Source organism: Ambystoma mexicanum, chromosome 4p (assembly GCF_040938575.1).
Source record: "Ambystoma mexicanum isolate Mex_15411 chromosome 4p, UKY_AmexF1_1, whole genome shotgun sequence".
Lineage (NCBI taxonomy): Eukaryota > Metazoa > Chordata > Amphibia > Caudata > Ambystomatidae > Ambystoma > Ambystoma mexicanum.
Genome location: NC_090927.1, coordinates 1,077,070,206 through 1,077,090,138, shown reverse-complemented (window position 1 = coordinate 1,077,090,138; position 19,933 = coordinate 1,077,070,206).

The following is a 19,933-nucleotide window of genomic DNA, read 5'->3' as shown; positions in this document are numbered from 1 at the left end:
AAACAGTAGCACAGGACAGAAGACTCACCTGCACATATCAATACACTTCAATGACAAAGGCAAAGATTTAACTGACCTGCTTAGCTTTTAGTGGCTCACAACTCACAATGATTATCAGCTCTCCGTGAAGCAACACATGCTCTGAATTGGGGTGAAAGATAGATCTAATGTGCCAAAGGAAGGCAACATGGAAATTCAGTTTCCTGCTCTCTGAGGAAGGAGGGTCGACAGCCCAATGGGTTAATGCACCTACTGCAGCCTCCTATGTGTAACCTGCAGGCGACACGTTCAGCTGCTGGTGAGATGCTGATACAGGTTGGCTTGCTATGCAGGGGCCGGTGGTCGCCTCACAGCGCCTCGAGAAGGTGTCCTGTTTGAGTCCCAGTGCAATTATCAAATACACCATGACCTGTAGATTACACTTTTACCCCTGCTTTTTTTCCAGTCTGTTGGGGCCAGAGGGACAAGCTTTTGTATGGGTGTTACGAAGGCCAGAGTGCAGGAAAAAAAGGCACAACTGTTAGTAGGAATGCAGGTATTGAAGGGGCATTAATTGTTGGCTGATCGCGCCGGCAATGCATACCCATTTTCAATAAAAAAACTTTTTACAATTTTTTTAAAAAACATGCCCAGAGATTCCAGACATTGGATTAGAACTCAGGCCCCCAGCATTCCAAGACCAAGCACTTACCTGCTTGAGCCTCTGGTGGCTGTTTTTCTGAGCGCACCTTTTGGGCGTATTTATCATTCTTCTGCATGGTCCTGTGAGCATACCCATTTGCATTGTGAAACATGTTCACTGAAGAAAATGTGGACAGAACATCTGGCCCCCCGCTCCACCAAATACCAGCTAACTGCAGTGGCCTAGAGGTTAAGTGCTTGCGTTACAGCGCTGGGGGTCTGGGTCGAATCCTGCTTTCGGCACATAAACGGAATAGTGGGTGCCAGCACTCCTTCTAAAAGGTTCAGTGGGTATGAAAAGAGTTAACTGGTAGAGGGTGGAAGAAAGCAGAAGGTTCAGTGGGTATGAAAAGAGTTCACTGGTAGAGGGTGGAAGAAAGCAGAGAGGCGGGACTGTGGAAGTGCAGGGTGAAGGAGGAGGCGGGGGAGGTAGGGCTGGATGAACGGGTCTTTGTGGAGAGGAGGTGGGGCTGAGTGAGTGGGGGTAGGTAGGCCTGGGGATGTAGGATAAAGGGGGGGCCCTAGGATGTAGGATAAAGGGGGGGCCCTAGTGATAGTGTGATGGTGGAGGAGGGCCCTGCATTATAGAGGGGGGTGTGTAGGAGGGCCCTAATGTGGGGGAAAGGGTGCATTGAGAAGGAAAAAGGGACCAGAGCATGGGCTGACATTTTTTTTTTCATCCAGTTCTACCTCCCCTCCTCCTCCTTACCCTGCACTTCCACGGTCCCACCTCTCTGCCACCCTCCCTAGACCTATCCCCACTCACTCAGCCCCATCTTCTCTCCACAGGGACTCATTCAATCAGCCCTACCTCCCCTTTTAGCCTGCCCCGCCTCCTCCTTTACCCTGCACTTCCTCAGTCCCACCTCTCGCTTTCTTCCACTCTCCCTTTACCAAGGAACTCTTTTCATACCCACTGAACCTTTTAGAAGGAGAGTGGGCACCCACTATTGCGTTTATGTGCTGAAAGCAGGACTCGAACCCAGGCCCCCAGCGCTGTAAGGCAAGCACTTAACCTCTAGGCCACTGCAGTTAGCTGGTATTTGGTGGAGCGGGGAGCGGGGAGCCAGATGTTCTATCCTCATTTTCTCCAGTGAACATATTTCACAATGCAAATGGGTATGCTCACAGGGGCGTGCAGAAGAAAGATATATACGCCCAAAAGCAGCTCTCATGAGCACAGCCATCAGTGGGTCTTGTGATGCTGGGGACCAGAGTTCTAATCCAATGTCTGGAACCTCCTGGGCATTTAAAAAATGTGTTTTTTTTTTTTTTTTAATTGAAAATAGGTATGCATTGCCCTGCGCGATCAGCCAACAGTTAATGCCCCTTCAATACCTGCATTCCTACTAACAGTTGTGCCTTTGTTTTCTGCACTCTGGCCTTGGGAACACCCATACAAAAGCTTGTCTCTCTGGCCCCAACTGAGGGGAAAATACAAGGGGGAAAAAGTGTAATCTACGGGTCATGGTTGATACGATATTTGCACTGGGACTCAAACAGGACACCTTGTCGAGTCGCTGTGAGGTGACCACCGGCCCCTGCATAGCAAGCCAACCTGTATCAGCATCTCACCAGCACTGAATGTGTCGCCTGCAGGCAACACATAGGAGGCTGCAGGAGGTGCATTAACCCATTGGGCTGTCGACCCTCCTTCCTCAGAGAGCAAGAAACTGAATTTCAATGTTGCCTTCCTTTGGCACATTAGATCTGTCTTTCACCCCAATTCAGAGGATGTTTTGCTTCACGCAGAGATGATAATCATTGAGAGGTGTGAGCCACTAATAGCTAAGCAGGTCAGTTAAATCTTTGCCTTTCTCATTGGGGTGTATTGATATGCACAGTGCAGTCTCCTGTCCTAGGTTACTGCATGCCTTCTTATTGCTGCTTGTTCATGATTTTTAAATGTAAACACTCTGTTCTCAAAAGTGAAAGATTTGAAAGACTCTTGCTGCAACGAGCCTTTCCCACACTTTGCCCTGGGGGTGAGAGCAGAGGCAGGGTAGGGCTTGAGGGGCAAGGCCCACCCAAATTCTGCAAATACCCAATCAGCAGCGCTGTGTGGTCATTTACAGATATTTTTGTCAGTGCAGTGGGCCCAACTACATTAGCTTTGGCCCCCATTTGGTAGGCAATACTGGCTACGCCTCTGGTGCCTCCCAGCTGAACAACCCAATCACCCCTTCGGCCCTTCTTACTCGTCTCACAGCTCAACCCATAAGTGAAGAGTGCATCTTTTGTTGGTAGATTTCCTTCATGAGGCTTAGCTCGGCCTGCATTCCTTTTCAAAGGGCCATAGAAGAGAGCAAAAAAGGAGAAGGCATAATAGAGCGGGAAGTCGGTCGAAGACGAGGGGTCAGGGGGGTTGGCAGTAAAAGAAACAGGGCCTGGCCTGGCAGAGAGTTAGAAGTTAGGGAACACAACAATGAGCGAGGGACAAGGAAAGATGTCTCAGGCATGCAGCTCTCTGAGTCTTCCCCACTGTACCTGCAGAAAGAGACGTCCTATTCCTAGCTCTCTCCCGGATGGACACATTTGCCTGGAGAGCCCAGAACTAATGTCACTTAGGCAGAGAGGTTAAAGAGAGGGCAGCTGAGCAGGCACACCCCTTCATTTTAATATGCTCCCGGGGTGGCTTCTGGGAGGAAAAAGGCATCAATATTCCACCAAGATCATCTTCACCTAGGCCACCATCACTAAGGTTTCAAAAACAGGCTGTGACACTTTCTGGGGCCTAGGTGGCCAGGCCTACGTGGAAGAGCACAGATCCTAACCCTAAGTTGTGTGGGTGGCTGCACCAGAGGGGCTGCATAGGACATAGGGCTGTGCCCGTAAGGGCTGTGGTCGCGTTTGGGAGCGTTAGGGACGCGTGGAGGACGCAGGGCGCAGACCTCTGCCCGTTTCCCTCCAGGATTTACCCCTGGTTGTCAGTGGTGGAGCCAGACACCCCAACATTGAGGAAGTTAAAGGCAGAAAGCAGCCCTCTCACCCCCAGGGCAAAGAGTGGGAAAGGCTTGTTATATCAAGAGTCTTTCAAAGCTTTCACTTTTGAGAGCAGAGTGTTTACATTTAAGAATCATGACCAAGCAGCAATAAGAAAACAAACAGTAGCACAGGACAGAAGACTCACCTGCACATATCAATACACTTCAATGACAAAGGCAAAGATTTAACTGACCTGCTTAGCTTTTAGTGGCTCACAACTCACAATGATTATCAGCTCTCTGTGAAGCAACACATGCTCTGAATTGGGGTGAAAGATAGATCTAATGTGCCAAAGGAAGGCAACATGGAAATTCAGTTTCCTGCTCTCTGAGGCAGGAGGGTCGACAGCCCAATGGGTTAATGCACCTACTGCAGCCTCCTATGTGTAACCTGCAGGCGACACGTTCAGCTGCTGGTGAGATGCTGATACAGGTTGGCTTGCTATGCAGGGGCCGGTGGTCGCCTCACAGCGCCTCGAGAAGGTGTCCTGTTTGAGTCCCAGTGCAATTATCAAATACACCATGACCTGTAGATTACACTTTTACCCCTGCTTTTTTTCCAGTCTGTTGGGGCCAGAGGGACAAGCTTTTGTATGGGTGTTACGAAGGCCAGAGTGCAGGAAAAAAAGGCACAACTGTTAGTAGGAATGCAGGTATTGAAGGGGCATTAATTGTTGGCTGATCGCGCCGGCAATGCATACCCATTTTCAATAAAAAAACTTTTTACAATTTTTTTAAAAAACATGCCCAGAGATTCCAGACATTGGATTAGAACTCAGGCCCCCAGCATTCCAAGACCAAGCACTTACCTGCTTGAGCCTCTGGTGGCTGTTTTTCTGAGAGCACCTTTTGGGCGTATTTATCATTCTTCTGCATGGTCCTGTGAGCATACCCATTTGCATTGTGAAACATGTTCACTGAAGAAAATGTGGACAGAACATCTGGCCCCCCGCTCCATCAAATACCAGCTAACTGCAGTGGCCTAGAGGTTAAGTGCTTGCGTTACAGCGCTGGGGGTCTGGGTTCGAATCCTGCTTTCGGCACATAAACGGAATAGTGGGTGCCAGCACTCCTTCTAAAAGGTTCAGTGGGTATGAAAAGAGTTCACTGGTAGACGGTGGAAGAAAGCAGAAGGTTCAGTGGGTATGAAAAGAGTTCACTGGTAGAGGGTGGAAGAAAGCAGAGAGGCGGGACTGTGGAAGTGCAGTGTGAAGGAGGAGGCAGGACTGGATGAACGGGTCTTTGTGGAGAGGAGGTGGGGCTGAGTGAGTGGGGGTAGGTAGGCCTGGGGATGTAGGATAAAGGGGGGGGCCTAGTGATAGTGTGATGGTGGAGGAGGGCCCTGCATTATAGAGGGGGGTGTGTAGGAGGGCCCTAATGTGGGGGCAAGGGTGCATTGAGAAGGAAAAAGGGACCAGAGCATGGGCTGACATTTTTTTTTTCATCCAGTTCTACCTGCCCCTCCTCCTCCTTACCCTGCACTTCCACAGTCCCACCTCTCTGCCACCCTCCCTAGACCTACCCCCACTCACCCAGCCCCATCTTCTCTCCACAGGGACTCATTCATTCAGCCCTACCTCCCCTTTTAGCCTGCCCCGCCTCCTCCTTTACCCTGCACTTCCTCAGTCCCACCTCTCGCTTTCTTCCACTCTCCCTTTACCAAGGAACTCTTTTCATACCCACTGAACCTTTTAGAAGGAGAGTGGGCACCCACTATTGCGTTTATGTGCCGAAAGCAGGACTTGAACCCAGGCCCCCAGCGCTGTAAGGCAAGCACTTAACCTCTAGGCCACTGCAGTTAGCTGGTATTTGGTGGAGCGGGGAGCGGGGAGCCAGATGTTCTATCCTCATTTTCTCCAGTGAACATATTTCACAATGCAAATGGGTATGCTCACAGGGGCGTGCAGAAGAAAGATATATACGCCCAAAAGCAGCTCTCATGAGCACAGCCATCAGTGGCTCAACTGCTAAGCGCTTGGTCTTGTGATGCTCGGGACCAGAGTTCTAATCCAATGTCTGGAACCTCCTGGGCATTTAAAAGATGTGTTTTTTTTTTTTTAATTGAAAATAGGTATGCATTGCCTTGCGCGATCAGCCAACAGTTAATGCCCCTTCAATACCTGCATTCCTACTAACAGTTGTGCCTTTGTTTTCTGCACTCTGGCCTTGGGAACACCCATACAAAAGCTTGTCTCTCTGGCCCCAACTGAGGGGAAAATACAAGGGGGAAAAAGTGTAATCTACGGGTCATGGTTGATACGATATTTGCACTGGGACTCAAACAGGACACCTTGTCGAGTCGCTGTGAGGTGACCACCGGCCCCTGCATAGCAAGCCAACCTGTATCAGCATCTCACCAGCACTGAATGTGTCGCCTGCAGGCAACACATAGGAGGCTGCAGGAGGTGCATTAACCCATTGGGCTGTTGACCCTCCTTCCTCAGAGAGCAAGAAACTGAATTTCAATGTTGCCTTCCTTTGGCACATTAGATCTGTCTTTCAACCCAATTCAGAGGATGTTTTGCTTCACGCAGAGATGATAATCATTGAGAGGTGTGAGCCACTAATAGCTAAGCAGGTCAGTTAAATCTTTGCCTTTCTCATTGGGGTGTATTGATATGCACAGGGCAGTCTCCTGTCCTAGGTTACTGCATGCCTTCTTATTGCTGCTTGTTCATAATTTTTAAATGTAAACACTCTGTTCTCAAAAGTGAAAGATTTGAAAGACTCTTGCTGCAGCGAGCCTTTCCCACACTTTGCCCTGGGGGTGAGAGCAGAGGCAGGGTAGGGCTTGAGGGGCAAGGCCCACCCAAATTCTGCAAATACCCAATCAGCAGCGCTGTGTGGTCATTTACAGATATTTTTGTCAGTGCAGTGGGCCCAACTACATTAGCTTCGGCCCCATTTGGTAGGCAATACTGGCTACGCCTCTGGTGCCTCCCAGCTGAACAACCCAATCACCCCTTCGGCCCTTCTTACTCGTATCACAGCTCAACCCATAAGTGAAGAGTGCATCTTTTGTTGGTAGATTTCCTTCATGAGGCTTAGCTCGGCCTGCATTCCTTTTCAAAGGGCCATAGAAGAGAGAAAAAAATAAGAAGGCATAATAGAGCGGGAAGTCGGTCGAAGACGAGGGGTCAGGGGGGTTGGCAGTAAAAGAAACAGGGCCTGGCCTGGCAGAGAGTTAGAAGTTAGGGAACACAACAATGAGCGAGGGACAAGGAAAGATGTCTCAGGCATGCAGCTCTCTGAGTCTTCCCCACTGTACCTGCAGAAAGAGACGTCCTATTCCTAGCTCTCTCCCGGATGGACACATTTGCCTGGAGAGCCCAGAACTAATGTCACTTAGGCAGAGAGGTTAAAGAGAGGGCAGCTGAGCAGGCACACCCCTTCATTTTAATATGCTCCCGGGGTGGCTTCTGGGAGGAAAAAGGCATCAATATTCCACCAAGATCATCTTCACCTAGGCCACCATCACTAAGGTTTCAAAAACAGGCTGTGACACTTTCTGGGGCCTAGGTGGCCAGGCCTACGTGGAAGAGCACAGATCCTAACCCTAAGTTGTGTGGGTGGCTGCACCAGAGGGGCTGCATAGGACATAGGGCTGTGCCCGTAAGGGCTGTGGTCGCGTTTGGGAGCGTTAGGGACGCGTGGAGGACGCAGGGCGCAGACCTCTGCCCGTTTCCCTCCAGGATTTACCCCTGGTTGTCAGTGGTGGAGCCAGACACCCCAACATTGAGGAAGTTAAAGGCAGAAAGCAGCCCTCTCACCCCCAGGGCAAAGAGTGGGAAAGGCTTGTTATATCAAGAGTCTTTCAAAGCTTTCACTTTTGAGAGCAGAGTGTTTACATTTAAGAATCATGACCAAGCAGCAATAAGAAAACAAACAGTAGCACAGGACAGAAGACTCACCTGTACATATCAATACACTTCAATGACAAAGGCAAAGATTTAACTGACCTGCTTAGCTTTTAGTGGCTCACAACTCACAATGATTATCAGCTCTCCGTGAAGCAACACATGCTCTGAATTGGGGTGAAAGATAGATCTAATGTGCCAAAGGAAGGCAACATGGAAATTCAGTTTCCTGCTCTCTGAGGAAGGAGGGTCGACAGCCCAATGGGTTAATGCACCTACTGCAGCCTCCTATGTGTAACCTGCAGGCGACACGTTCAGCTGCTGGTGAGATGCTGATACAGGTTGGCTTGCTATGCAGGGGCCGGTGGTCGCCTCACAGCGCCTCGAGAAGGTGTCCTGTTTGAGTCCCAGTGCAATTATCAAATACACCATGACCTGTAGATTACACTTTTACCCCTGCTTTTTTTCCAGTCTGTTGGGGCCAGAGGGACAAGCTTTTGTATGGGTGTTACGAAGGCCAGAGTGCAGGAAAAAAAGGCACAACTGTTAGTAGGAATGCAGGTATTGAAGGGGCATTAATTGTTGGCTGATCGTGCCGGCAATGCATACCCATTTTCAATAAAAAAACTTTTTACAATTTTTTTAAAAAACATGCCCAGAGATTCCAGACATTGGATTAGAACTCAGGCCCCCAGCATTCCAAGACCAAGCACTTACCTGCTTGAGCCTCTGGTGGCTGTTTTTCTGAGAGCACCTTTTGGGCGTATTTATCATTCTTCTGCATGGTCCTGTGAGCATACCCATTTGCATTGTGAAACATGTTCACTGAAGAAAATGTGGACAGAACATCTGGCCCCCGCTCCACCAAATACCAGCTAACTGCAGTGGCCTAGAGGTTAAGTGCTTGCGTTACAGCGCTGGGGGTCTGGGTCGAATCCTGCTTTCGGCACATAAACGGAATAGTGGGTGCCAGCACTCCTTCTAAAAGGTTCAGTGGGTATGAAAAGAGTTAACTGGTAGAGGGTGGAAGAAAGCAGAAGGTTCAGTGGGTATGAAAAGAGTTCACTGGTAGAGGGTGGAAGAAAGCAGAGAGGCGGGACTGTGGAAGTGCAGGGTGAAGGAGGAGGCAGGGCTGGATGAACGGGTCTTTGTGGAGAGGAGGTGGGGCTGAGTGAGTGGGGGTAGGTAGGCCTGGGGATGTAGGATAAAGGGGGGGCCCTAGGATGTAGGATAAAGGGGGGGCCCTAGTGATAGTGTGATGGTGGAGGAGGGCCCTGCATTATAGAGGGGGGTGTGTAGGAGGGCCCTAATGTGGGGGAAAGGGTGCATTGAGAAGGAAAAAGGGACCAGAGCATGGGCTGACATTTTTTTTTTCATCCAGTTCTACCTCCCCCTCCTCCTCCTTACCCTGCACTTCCACGGTCCCACCTCTCTGCCACCCTCCCTAGACCTATCCCCACTCACCCAGCCCCATCTTCTCTCCACAGGGACTCATTCAATCAGCCCTACCTCCCCTTTTAGCCTGCCCCGCCTCCTCCTTTACCCTGCACTTCCTCAGTCCCACCTCTCGCTTTCTTCCACTCTCCCTTTACCAAGGAACTCTTTTCATACCCACTGAACCTTTTAGAAGGAGAGTGGGCACCCACTATTGCGTTTATGTGCCGAAAGCAGGACTCGAACCCAGGCCCCCAGCGCTGTAAGGCAAGCACTTAACCTCTAGGCCACTGCAGTTAGCTGGTATTTGGTGGAGCGGGGAGCGGGGAGCCAGATGTTCTATCCTCATTTTCTCCAGTGAACATATTTCACAATGCAAATGGGTATGCTCACAGGGGCGTGCAGAAGAAAGATATATACGCCCAAAAGCAGCTCTCATGAGCACAGCCATCAGTGGGTCTTGTGATGCTGGGGACCAGAGTTCTAATCCAATGTCTGGAACCTCCGGGGCATTTAAAAAATGTGTTTTTTTTTTTTTTAATTGAAAATAGGTATGCATTGCCCTGCGCGATCAGCCAACAGTTAATGCCCCTTCAATACCTGCATTCCTACTAACAGTTGTGCCTTTGTTTTCTGCACTCTGGCCTTGGGAACACCCATACAAAAGCTTGTCTCTCTGGCCCCAACTGAGGGGAAAATACAAGGGGGAAAAAGTGTAATCTACGGGTCATGGTTGATACGATATTTGCACTGGGACTCAAACAGGACACCTTGTCGAGTCGCTGTGAGGTGACCACCGGCCCCTGCATAGCAAGCCAACCTGTATCAGCATCTCACCAGCACTGAATGTGTCGCCTGCAGGCAACACATAGGAGGCTGCAGGAGGTGCATTAACCCATTGGGCTGTCGACCCTCCTTCCTCAGAGAGCAAGAAACTGAATTTCAATGTTGCCTTCCTTTGGCACATTAGATCTGTCTTTCACCCCAATTCAGAGGATGTTTTGCTTCACGCAGAGATGATAATCATTGAGAGGTGTGAGCCACTAATAGCTAAGCAGGTCAGTTAAATCTTTGCCTTTCTCATTTGGGTGTATTGATATGCACAGGGCAGTCTCCTGTCCTAGGTTACTGCATGCCTTCTTATTGCTGCTTGTTCATGATTTTTAAATGTAAACACTCTGTTCTCAAAAGTGAAAGATTTGAAAGACTCTTGCTGCAACGAGCCTTTCCCACACTTTGCCCTGGGGGTGAGAGCAGAGGCAGGGTAGGGCTTGAGGGGCAAGGCCCACCCAAATTCTGCAAATACCCAATCAGCAGCGCTGTGTGGTCATTTACAGATATTTTTGTCAGTGCAGTGGGCCCAACTACATTAGCTTTGGCCCCCATTTGGTAGGCAATACTGGCTACGCCTCTGGTGCCTCCCAGCTGAACAACCCAATCACCCCTTCGGCCCTTCTTACTCGTCTCACAGCTCAACCCATAAGTGAAGAGTGCATCTTTTGTTGGTAGATTTCCTTCATGAGGCTTAGCTCGGCCTGCATTCCTTTTCAAAGGGCCATAGAAGAGAGCAAAAAAGGAGAAGGCATAATAGAGCGGGAAGTCGGTCGAAGACGAGGGGTCAGGGGGGTTGGCAGTAAAAGAAACAGGGCCTGGCCTGGCAGAGAGTTAGAAGTTAGGGAACACAACAATGAGCGAGGGACAAGGAAAGATGTCTCAGGCATGCAGCTCTCTGAGTCTTCCCCACTGTACCTGCAGAAAGAGACGTCCTATTCCTAGCTCTCTCCCGGATGGACACATTTGCCTGGAGAGCCCAGAACTAATGTCACTTAGGCAGAGAGGTTAAAGAGAGGGCAGCTGAGCAGGCACACCCCTTCATTTTAATATGCTCCCGGGGTGGCTTCTGGGAGGAAAAAGGCATCAATATTCCACCAAGATCATCTTCACCTAGGCCACCATCACTAAGGTTTCAAAAACAGGCTGTGACACTTTCTGGGGCCTAGGTGGCCAGGCCTACGTGGAAGAGCACAGATCCTAACCCTAAGTTGTGTGGGTGGCTGCACCAGAGGGGCTGCATAGGACATAGGGCTGTGCCCGTAAGGGCTGTGGTCGCATTTGGGAGCGTTAGGGACGCGTGGAGGACGCAGGGCGCAGACCTCTGCCCGTTTCCCTCCAGGATTTACCCCTGGTTGTCAGTGGTGGAGCCAGACACCCCAACATTGAGGAAGTTAAAGGCAGAAAGCAGCCCTCTCACCCCCAGGGCAAAGAGTGGGAAAGGCTTGTTATATCAAGAGTCTTTCAAAGCTTTCACTTTTGAGAGCAGAGTGTTTACATTTAAGAATCATGACCAAGCAGCAATAAGAAAACAAACAGTAGCACAGGACAGAAGACTCACCTGCACATATCAATACACTTCAATGACAAAGGCAAAGATTTAACTGACCTGCTTAGCTTTTAGTGGCTCACAACTCACAATGATTATCAGCTCTCCGTGAAGCAACACATGCTCTGAATTGGGGTGAAAGATAGATCTAATGTGCCAAAGGAAGGCAACATGGAAATTCAGTTTCCTGCTCTCTGAGGAAGGAGGGTCGACAGCCCAATGGGTTAATGCACCTACTGCAGCCTCCTATGTGTAACCTGCAGGCGACACGTTCAGCTGCTGGTGAGATGCTGATACAGGTTGGCTTGCTATGCAGGGGCCGGTGGTCGCCTCACAGCGCCTCGAGAAGGTGTCCTGTTTGAGTCCCAGTGCAATTATCAAATACACCATGACCTGTAGATTACACTTTTACCCCTGCTTTTTTTCCAGTCTGTTGGGGCCAGAGGGACAAGCTTTTGTATGGGTGTTACGAAGGCCAGAGTGCAGGAAAAAAAGGCACAACTGTTAGTAGGAATGCAGGTATTGAAGGGGCATTAATTGTTGGCTGATCGCGCCGGCAATGCATACCCATTTTCAATAAAAAAACTTTTTACAATTTTTTTAAAAAACATGCCCAGAGATTCCAGACATTGGATTAGAACTCAGGCCCCCAGCATTCCAAGACCAAGCACTTACCTGCTTGAGCCTCTGGTGGCTGTTTTTCTGAGAGCACCTTTTGGGCGTATTTATCATTCTTCTGCATGGTCCTGTGAGCATACCCATTTGCATTGTGAAACATGTTCACTGAAGAAAATGTGGACAGAACATCTGGCCCCCCGCTCCACCAAATACCAGCTAACTGCAGTGGCCTAGAGGTTAAGTGCTTGCGTTACAGCGCTGGGGGTCTGGGTTCGAATCCTGCTTTTGGCACATAAACGGAATAGTGGGTGCCAGCACTCCTTCTAAAAGGTTCAGTGGGTATGAAAAGAGTTCACTGGTAGACGGTGGAAGAAAGCAGAAGGTTCAGTGGGTATGAAAAGAGTTCACTGGTAGAGGGTGGAAGAAAGCAGAGAGGCGGGACTGTGGAAGTGCAGTGTGAAGGAGGAGGCAGGGCTGGATGAACGGGTCTTTGTGGAGAGGAGGTGGGGCTGAGTGAGTGGGGGTAGGTAGGCCTGGGGATGTAGGATAAAGGGGGGGCCCTAGGATGTAGGATAAAGGGGGGGCCCTAGTGATAGTGTGATGGTGGAGGAGGGCCCTGCATTATAGAGGGGTGTGTGTAGGAGGGCCCTAATGTGGGGGAAAGGGTGCATTGAGAAGGAAAAAGGGACCAGAGCATGGGCTGACATTTTTTTTTTCATCCAGTTCTACCTCCCCCTCCTCCTCCTTACCCTGCACTTCCACGGTCCCACCTCTCTGCCACCCTCCCTAGACCTATCCCCACTCACCCAGCCCCATCTTCTCTCCACAGGGACTCATTCAATCAGCCCTACCTCCCCTTTTAGCCTGCCCCGCCTCCTCCTTTACCCTGCACTTCCTCAGTCCCACCTCTCGCTTTCTTCCACTCTCCCTTTACCAAGGAACTCTTTTCATACCCACTGAACCTTTTAGAAGGAGAGTGGGCACCCACTATTGCGTTTATGTGCCGAAAGCAGGACTCGAACCCAGGCCCCCAGCGCTGTAAGGCAAGCACTTAACCTCTAGGCCACTGCAGTTAGCTGGTATTTGGTGGAGCGGGGAGCGGGGAGCCAGATGTTCTATCCTCATTTTCTCCAGTGAACATATTTCACAATGCAAATGGGTATGCTCACAGGGGCGTGCAGAAGAAAGATATATACGCCCAAAAGCAGCTCTCATGAGCACAGCCATCAGTGGCTCAACTGCTAAGCGCTTGGTCTTGTGATGCTCGGGACCAGAGTTCTAATCCAATGTCTGGAACCTCCTGGGCATTTAAAAGATGTGTTTTTTTTTTTTTAATTGAAAATAGGTATGCATTGCCCTGCGCGATCAGCCAACAGTTAATGCCCCTTCAATACCTGCATTCCTACTAACAGTTGTCCCTTTGTTTTCTGCACTCTGGCCTTGGGAACACCCATACAAAAGCTTGTCTCTCTGGCCCCAACTGAGGGGAAAATACAAGGGGGAAAAAGTGTAATCTACGGGTCATGGTTGATACGATATTTGCACTGGGACTCAAACAGGACACCTTGTCGAGTCGCTGTGAGGTGACCACCGGCCCCTGCATAGCAAGCCAACCTGTATCAGCATCTCACCAGCACTGAATGTGTCGCCTGCAGGCAACACATAGGAGGCTGCAGGAGGTGCATTAACCCATTGGGCTGTTGACCCTCCTTCCTCAGAGAGCAAGAAACTGAATTTCAATGTTGCCTTCCTTTGGCACATTAGATCTGTCTTTCAACCCAATTCGGAGGATGTTTTGCTTCACGCAGAGATGATAATCATTGAGAGGTGTGAGCCACTAATAGCTAAGCAGGTCAGTTAAATCTTTGCCTTTCTCATTGGGGTGTATTGATATGCACAGGGCAGTCTCCTGTCCTAGGTTACTGCATGCCTTCTTATTGCTGCTTGTTCATGATTTTTAAATGTAAACACTCTGTTCTCAAAAGTGAAAGATTTGAAAGACTCTTGCTGCAGCGAGCCTTTCCCACACTTTGCCCTGGGGGTGAGAGCAGAGGCAGGGTAGGGCTTGAGGGGCAAGGCCCACCCAAATTCTGCAAATACCCAATCAGCAGCGCTGTGTGGTCATTTACAGATATTTTTGTCAGTGCAGTGGGCCCAACTACATTAGCTTCGGCCCCCATTTGGTAGGCAATACTGGCTACGCCTCTGGTGCCTCCCAGCTGAACAACCCAATCACCCCTTCGGCCCTTCTAACTCGTATCACAGCTCAACCCATAAGTGAAGAGTGCATCTTTTGTTGGTAGATTTCCTTCATGAGGCTTAGCTCGGCCTGCATTCCTTTTCAAAGGGCCATAGAAGAGAGCAAAAAAGGAGAAGGCATAATAGAGCGGGAAGTCGGTCGAAGACGAGGGGTCAGGGGGGTTGGCAGTAAAAGAAACAGGGCCTGGCCTGGCAGAGAGTTAGAAGTTAGGGAACACAACAATGAGCGAGGGACAAGGAAAGATGTCTCAGGCATGCAGCTCTCTGAGTCTTCCCCACTGTACCTGCAGAAAGAGACGTCCTATTCCTAGCTCTCTCCCGGATGGACACATTTGCCTGGAGAGCCCAGAACTAATGTCACTTAGGCAGAGAGGTTAAAGAGAGGGCAGCTGAGCAGGCACACCCCTTCATTTTAATATGCTCCCGGGGTGGCTTCTGGGAGGAAAAAGGCATCAATATTCCACCAAGATCATCTTCACCTAGGCCACCATCACTAAGGTTTCAAAAACAGGCTGTGACACTTTCTGGGGCCTAGGTGGCCAGGCCTACGTGGAAGAGCACAGATCCTAACCCTAAGTTGTGTGGGTGGCTGCACCAGAGGGGCTGCATAGGACATAGGGCTGTGCCCGTAAGGGCTGTGGTCGCGTTTGGGAGCGTTAGGGACGCGTGGAGGACGCAGGGCGCAGACCTCTGCCCGTTTCCCTCCAGGATTTACCCCTGGTTGTCAGTGGTGGAGCCAGACACCCCAACATTGAGGAAGTTAAGGGCAGAAAGCAGCCCTCTCACCCCCAGGGCAAAGAGTGGGAAAGGCTTGTTATATCAAGAGTCTTTCAAAGCTTTCACTTTTGAGAGCAGAGTGTTTACATTTAAGAATCATGACCAAGCAGCAATAAGAAAACAAACAGTAGCACAGGACAGAAGACTCACCTGCACATATCAATACACTTCAATGACAAAGGCAAAGATTTAACTGACCTGCTTAGCTTTTAGTGGCTCACAACTCACAATGATTATCAGCTCTCCGTGAAGCAACACATGCTCTGAATTGGGGTGAAAGATAGATCTAATGTGCCAAAGGAAGGCAACATGGAAATTCAGTTTCCTGCTCTCTGAGGAAGGAGGGTCGACAGCCCAATGGGTTAATGCACCTACTGCAGCCTCCTATGTGTAACCTGCAGGCGACACGTTCAGCTGCTGGTGAGATGCTGATACAGGTTGGCTTGCTATGCAGGGGCCGGTGGTCGCCTCACAGCGCCTCGAGAAGGTGTCCTGTTTGAGTCCCAGTGCAATTATCAAATACACCATGACCTGTAGATTACACTTTTACCCCTGCTTTTTTTCCAGTCTGTTGGGGCCAGAGGGACAAGCTTTTGTATGGGTGTTACGAAGGCCAGAGTGCAGGAAAAAAAGGCACAACTGTTAGTAGGAATGCAGGTATTGAAGGGGCATTAATTGTTGGCTGATCGCGCCGGCAATGCATACCCATTTTCAATAAAAAAACTTTTTACAATTTTTTTAAAAAACATGCCCAGAGATTCCAGACATTGGATTAGAACTCAGGCCCCCAGCATTCCAAGACCAAGCACTTACCTGCTTGAGCCTCTGGTGGCTGTTTTTCTGAGAGCACCTTTTGGGCGTATTTATCATTCTTCTGCATGGTCCTGTGAGCATACCCATTTGCATTGTGAAACATGTTCACTGAAGAAAATGTGGACAGAACATCTGGCCCCCCGCTCCACCAAATACCAGCTAACTGCAGTGGCCTAGAGGTTAAGTGCTTGCGTTACAGCGCTGGGGGTCTGGGTCGAATCCTGCTTTCGGCACATAAACGGAATAGTGGGTGCCAGCACTCCTTCTAAAAGGTTCAGTGGGTATGAAAAGAGTTAACTGGTAGAGGGTGGAAGAAAGCAGAAGGTTCAGTGGGTATGAAAAGAGTTCACTGGTAGAGGGTGGAAGAAAGCAGAGAGGCGGGACTGTGGAAGTGCAGGGTGAAGGAGGAGGCGGGGGAGGTAGGGCTGGATGAACGGGTCTTTGTGGAGAGGAGGTGGGGCTGAGTGAGTGGGGGTAGGTAGGCCTGGGGATGTAGGATAAAGGGGGGGCCCTAGGATGTAGGATAAAGGGGGGGCCCTAGTGATAGTGTGATGGTGGAGGAGGGCCCTGCATTATAGAGGGGGGTGTGTAGGAGGGCCCTAATGTGGGGGAAAGGGTGCATTGAGAAGGAAAAAGGGACCAGAGCATGGGCTGACATTTTTTTTTTCATCCAGTTCTACCTCCCCCTCCTCCTCCTTACCCTGCACTTCCACGGTCCCACCTCTCTGCCACCCTCCCTAGACCTATCCCCACTCACCCAGCCCCATCTTCTCTCCACAGGGACTCATTCAATCAGCCCTACCTCCCCTTTTAGCCTGCCCCGCCTCCTCCTTTACCCTGCACTTCCTCAGTCCCACCTCTCGCTTTCTTCCACTCTCCCTTTACCAAGGAACTCTTTTCATACCCACTGAACCTTTTAGAAGGAGAGTGGGCACCCACTATTGCGTTTATGTGCCGAAAGCAGGACTCGAACCCAGGCCCCCAGCGCTGTAAGGCAAGCACTTAACCTCTAGGCCACTGCAGTTAGCTGGTATTTGGTGGAGCGGGGAGCGGGGAGCGGGGAGCCAGATGTTCTATCCTCATTTTCTCCAGTGAACATATTTCACAATGCAAATGGGTATGCTCACAGGGGCGTGCAGAAGAAAGATATATACGCCCAAAAGCAGCTCTCATGAGCACAGCCATCAGTGGGTCTTGTGATGCTGGGGACCAGAGTTCTAATCCAATGTCTGGAACCTCCTGGGCATTTAAAAAATGTGTTTTTTTTTTTTTTAATTGAAAATAGGTATGCATTGCCCTGCGCGATCAGCCAACAGTTAATGCCCCTTCAATACCTGCATTCCTACTAACAGTTGTGCCTTTGTTTTCTGCACTCTGGCCTTGGGAACACCCATACAAGAGCTTGTCTCTCTGGCCCCAACTGAGGGGAAAATACAAGGGGGAAAAAGTGTAATCTACGGGTCATGGTTGATACGATATTTGCACTGGGACTCAAACAGGACACCTTGTCGAGTCGCTGTGAGGTGACCACCGGCCCCTGCATAGCAAGCCAACCTGTATCAGCATCTCACCAGCACTGAATGTGTCGCCTGCAGGCAACACATAGGAGGCTGCAGGAGGTGCATTAACCCATTGGGCTGTCGACCCTCCTTCCTCAGAGAGCAAGAAACTGAATTTCAATGTTGCCTTCCTTTGGCACATTAGATCTGTCTTTCACCCCAATTCAGAGGATGTTTTGCTTCACGCAGAGATGATAATCATTGAGAGGTGTGAGCCACTAATAGCTAAGCAGGTCAGTTAAATCTTTGCCTTTCTCATTGGGGTGTATTGATATGCACAGGGCAGTCTCCTGTCCTAGGTTACTGCATGCCTTCTTATTGCTGCTTGTTCATGATTTTTAAATGTAAACACTCTGTTCTCAAAAGTGAAAGATTTGAAAGACTCTTGCTGCAACGAGCCTTTCCCACACTTTGCCCTGGGGGTGAGAGCAGAGGCAGGGTAGGGCTTGAGGGGCAAGGCCCACCCAAATTCTGCAAATACCCAATCAGCAGCGCTGTGTGGTCATTTACAGATATTTTTGTCAGTGCAGTGGGCCCAACTACATTAGCTTTGGCCCCCATTTGGTAGGCAATACTGGCTACGCCTCTGGTGCCTCCCAGCTGAACAACCCAATCACCCCTTCGGCCCTTCTTACTCGTCTCACAGCTCAACCCATAAGTGAAGAGTGCATCTTTTGTTGGTAGATTTCCTTCATGAGGCTTAGCTCGGCCTGCATTCCTTTTCAAAGGGCCATAGAAGAGAGCAAAAAAGGAGAAGGCATAATAGAGCGGGAAGTCGGTCGAAGACGAGGGGTCAGGGGGGTTGGCAGTAAAAGAAACAGGGCCTGGCCTGGCAGAGAGTTAGAAGTTAGGGAACACAACAATGAGCGAGGGACAAGGAAAGATGTCTCAGGCATGCAGCTCTCTGAGTCTTCCCCACTGTACCTGCAGAAAGAGACGTCCTATTCCTAGCTCTCTCCCGGATGGACACATTTGCCTGGAGAGCCCAGAACTAATGTCACTTAGGCAGAGAGGTTAAAGAGAGGGCAGCTGAGCAGGCACACCCCTTCATTTTAATATGCTCCCGGGGTGGCTTCTGGGAGGAAAAAGGCATCAATATTCCACCAAGATCATCTTCACCTAGGCCACCATCACTAAGGTTTCAAAAACAGGCTGTGACACTTTCTGGGGCCTAGGTGGCCAGGCCTACGTGGAAGAGCACAGATCCTAACCCTAAGTTGTGTGGGTGGCTGCACCAGAGGGGCTGCATAGGACATAGGGCTGTGCCCGTAAGGGCTGTGGTCGCGTTTGGGACGCGTTAGGGACGCGTGGAGGACGCAGGGCGCAGACCTCTGCCCGTTTCCCTCCAGGATTTACCCCTGGTTGTCAGTGGTGGAGCCAGACACCCCAATATTGAGGAAGTTAAAGGCAGAAAGCAGCCCTCTCACCCCCAGGGCAAAGAGTGGGAAAGGCTTGTTATATCAAGAGTCTTTCAAAGCTTTCACTTTTGAGAGCAGAGTGTTTACATTTAAGAATCATGACCAAGCAGCAATAAGAAAACAAACAGTAGCACAGGACAGAAGACTCACCTGCACATATCAATACACTTCAATGACAAAGGCAAAGATTTAACTGACCTGCTTAGCTTTTAGTGGCTCACAACTCACAATGATTATCAGCTCTCCGTGAAGCAACACATGCTCTGAATTGGGGTGAAAGATAGATCTAATGTGCCAAAGGAAGGCAACATGGAAATTCAGTTTCCTGCTCTCTGAGGAAGGAGGGTCGACAGCCCAATGGGTTAATGCACCTACTGCAGCCTCCTATGTGTAACCTGCAGGCGACACGTTCAGCTGCTGGTGAGATGCTGATACAGGTTGGCTTGCTATGCAGGGGCCGGTGGTCGCCTCACAGCGCCTCGAGAAGGTGTCCTGTTTGAGTCCCAGTGCAATTATCAAATACACCATGACCTGTAGATTACACTTTTACCCCTGCTTTTTTTCCAGTCTGTTGGGGCCAGAGGGACAAGCTTTTGTATGGGTGTTACGAAGGCCAGAGTGCAGGAAAAAAAGGCACAACTGTTAGTAGGAATGCAGGTATTGAAGGGGCATTAATTGTTGGCTGATCGCGCCGGCAATGCATACCCATTTTCAATAAAAAAACTTTTTACAATTTTTTTAAAAAACATGCCCAGAGATTCCAGACATTGGATTAGAACTCAGGCCCCCAGCATTCCAAGACCAAGCACTTACCTGCTTGAGCCTCTGGTGGCTGTTTTTCTGAGAGCACCTTTTGGGCGTATTTATCATTCTTCTGCATGGTCCTGTGAGCATACCCATTTGCATTGTGAAACATGTTCACTGAAGAAAATGTGGACAGAACATCTGGCCCCCCGCTCCACCAAATACCAGCTAACTGCAGTGGCCTAGAGGTTAAGTGCTTGCGTTACAGCGCTGGGGGTCTGGGTCGAATCCTGCTTTCGGCACATAAACGGAATAGTGGGTGCCAGCACTCCTTCTAAAAGGTTCAGTGGGTATGAAAAGAGTTAACTGGTAGAGGGTGGAAGAAAGCAGAAGGTTCAGTGGGTATGAA